We start from the raw sequence: 3,813 nt of genomic DNA on the forward strand, positions 1-3,813 counted from the left end.
CCACCCAACCGGGTGTCACCCCCTTGGCGCAAAGCGGGGAAGCCCCCTCAGCGGGGTCCCTTTCACCTCCCCAGCCCGGGATGAGGAGGGGGCTGCTGGGGTGGGGCTGTCCTGCGGGGGCTTGGGGCGACCACCGCACACCCTCCTCTAGGGCACAGGGAGGAGGCCAGGGAGGACCCCAGCCCCTTCCTGGTGAGTGCCTGGGGTGCAGACTGGTGACCCACACCATCACTGGGCAGTTCCAGCTCACCGGGCTGAATGAGACCCCTGGGGGTCTCGGTCCATGCAGGCAGGGTGCACAGCCCCATCCCAGCAACCAAGCAGCCACCCTGCACCCCAGCAGCCATGGGAAGCCAGAGCAGACCCTGTGGTGGCCAGGGGCTGGGGGAGGGTTCCTCCCCAGAATAATCCTGCTCTGGAGCAAGTCAAAGCTCTACGTCTCTCCAGTCCTCTCCTACCTTCACAGGCTGCCCCAGCCCAGAGCTATACATAGGTGTCATGGTTTGGGCCTAACACGAAAACAAAGCTCATGTTCTGAGACAAAGGACAAGGAGGGCTCTTCACCAATTAAGGTCCCAGACAAAACAGACTCAACTTGGGGAAAAATAATCCTTTAATTTCACACTAATCAAACACACACAAGACACAGACACACAAACAGCAGGGCTTGCAGATGTTACCCCACCCCTCCCTTCTTCCCAGCCCCAAATCCCTTTGTTCCCGGTTTCTCTCCCTCCTTCCCCCCAGCGGCACAGGTGAGTCCTTCCCACGAGGTCCGGAGCTGCTCCAGCCTGGGCTTCCCACAGAGTCAGGGGCTGGTTTGGGAACAAACTCCCCTGGTGTCGGGGTCTTCCAAGGCTGCACAATCAGAGTCCACAGGCAGCAAATCCACGTTCACCCCTCCTGGCGCTTTCAGGGAATGTTCCTCCACAGGCCGCCACGAGTGCAGGGGCACAGCTACCATCTCACCATGGGCTGCAGGGAAACTTCTGCTTGGGCACCTTCCTCACCTTCTAGGATCTTCACCCCAGCACTGCCTTTCACCTCTCCAGCTCAGTTTGTATGTTAATGGAGAGGCACATCTATTGTCCCTCTAATGGCTCCTTGGCTGGTTTTGTAGCAGAGGAAGTACTGCAGCTTCTTACGCGAGCCACCCCTGGGGCCTTTCCCCCACTACCAAAAATCCTGCCAAACCAAACCAGCACAATAGGAACTGAAGTAATAAAATGTTTGTAGGTGCTGGTGGAGCAAGCAGTGAACCTTTTGTCCCTGTACCCCCCTTCCAGCTGCCACTGGCATTTCCCTGTGGCCCAAGGAAAATGTTTTATGCCTAGTGGAGCCTGGTCCCATCCCAGAAAGCAGAGACACCAGCAGTGAGACCCAAATGACAGTCCTGAAAACATCTTTGGGCTGTGTCCTCTGGTTGCCTGCTCCTCACACACAGCCCTATGGCTTCCTCACTACATCAGGCCCTCTTCTCTCCTTCCCTGCCCCAAAGGGTGTCCCATGTCCTCGGGTCACCAGGCGAGGGGCACAGAGACAAGCCCCCGGGCCACAGCTCACCCTGCAGCCCACCTCTGAAGGCCTGCTGGCTGTTGGGGTGCAGGGGGGCTGATTGGACATGCAGCCAGCTGCCAGAGATGTGTCTACAGGGATGGACACCTCTGGGCACAGAGGCATCCCAGCTGGCATCCCTCAGACACCTCTCTATTCCATTTTCTTCTATAACTGTGATGTTTCTCAATGGAAATGGGGGCACTTTAACCAGCAACTGGTTTGAGCCAGCACAGAACCAATTTTCTTGTTAGTGATTCTGATTTTCAGCAAAGACTTTTCTAAGAAACAGCACTTCCTGAAATTAGCAGCATGTTTTTCAGTACTGACTGAGAAGGACTGATAACTGTTTCTAGGACTGGTAACACTGCACATTAATAGTTATCACTGGAGAACTATGTGCAGAACCAAGGTCACGGCTTGGTTCTGCTAAACTTTTTGTGTACTGGAAACAAAAGGGAGGAAAAGGGGCCACATCTGAGACCTCCTGTGGGGAGGAGCAGACCAGACCAGACAGGTGACTCAAAATTGACCAAATTAAGTATTCCATCCCAAACTCAGTATAAATCTGAGGGTACATAGAATCTTGGCCACCTTTCTTCTTCAGCAATATCTAAAGCCAAATGCATGGTATAGTTAGCCCTTCAGAGATGGACCAGAAAGCAGTGCCACAGTACTGGGGCTCACACTGGAACACAGCTCCATCCTCTGCCCCACCAAACCACCACCCAGCTGGGATACAGCTCAGGATGGAGTGGGCAGAAGTTACTCTTAAGCCATAACCGAACAAAGCAGGAGAGTGTCCAAGGACAAGGAAGGGAAACTGCTTTGAAGTGTATTGGGATGTTTGTCTTGATGTCAAGAGCCCTAGCTCACTTTTTTTAATGAAGTGGCTCCCCCCTTTGAAGTGGATCCTCCTTGCGCTGCGCCTGGCTAAGGCTCAGGGAGATCCTGCACAGGCTTCTCCCTCCTCAGACATTAATTTTTCTCATGTAATTTGCTTGAAGAAAACCTCCAGGTTGCAGCAGAGAGGCTGAGACAGAAGTGAAAACTCAGAGATGAGAGGAGCCAAACTGCCTCTGGACCTACCAGGCAGAGGACAGGTTTGGGTGGTATTTGAAGGCAGCCCTGAATGGGAACACACCTAAGTCTGGGCTTGAATTTCAGTTGAAGGCATCATGCAGGCAGATGCTCAGTATCTGGGAGCACTTGTCACCCTGATTCTTGGGGTGTAGTAATGCTTCTGAGGCCCCTCGGGAGCAGCTGGGAGTTGCTCCAGGCACCCCTAAACAAGGAGGAAGCCTGCAGCTCAGATTATCCATCTTCCCCGCAAGGGATGCCTTCATTAGTTAATTAGAACAACAATCCTCCTGAGCTCATCTGGGATTTGTAGCTGTGCTGGCAGGAGATTTGCTGACTGCAGGCAAGCCCTGGGGCAAAGCTTCTTTGGAGGACACGGCTCCTGGAGCCCACTGGGAATTACTTCCCATCCTGCTGAGCCGGCAGCCTCTGGATTGCGCTTGTTCCAAGTCCGTTTAATTTTAGCCAAAATATTCCTCCTTGTATTGCGGAGCCCTGGGTTTTAGCCCTGGCAATTGTGAAGCATCTTCACATAAAGTAAGAATAAAGTCTAATATTCCCCTCGGTGTTGGCACCACTTGCACTCCAACAGGAAGATTCAATGTGGTTTCTTTAACACAGCTTCCATTGGGAGCACTGTTCATACATAACAACATATTGCTTAGCACTGGGTTCTCTCAAGAGAAATTTTAGTCATGGTATTTGAGTGGGGGGAAAATGGTTTTTATGAGAAAACTTTAATCTGCAAGCCATAAAAGGAACAGCGGCTTCGCGTCCCATGGAAAACATTCTCAGCCTCCGCTAACATGGTTTTATCTTCCTCTGCAGGCTCGCTTCTTAAGACAAATTTATCCAGGATCGCATTTGATGTAACAGTTTGATTTATGTTGGTGTGAGGCTGATTTCTCACGAGACTAACTACCTCCATTTTCTACCACTTGACAGCGAGCACAGCTGCACTCTGTGCTTGCAGACTTGGTTCTGGCAGTCGCAGCCCACGGGAGATCCTTCCCCCACTCACACAACACACCCGGGCTGCTCCTTCAGCAGCATCCCTCCCTCTTGATGTACAGGCACTGGGTGTCTGCTCTGGGGCTAGAAGTGCTTGACTTCCTTCTCCTAACATAAAAGGCAAAAGCTTGCAGGACACGCAGGTCCTACCCCGAGGTTCATCCGGAG

The sequence above is a fragment of the Chaetura pelagica genome, unplaced genomic scaffold (assembly GCF_000747805.2).
Source record: "Chaetura pelagica isolate M959 unplaced genomic scaffold, ChaPel_1.0 scaffold925, whole genome shotgun sequence".
NCBI lineage: Eukaryota > Metazoa > Chordata > Aves > Apodiformes > Apodidae > Chaetura > Chaetura pelagica.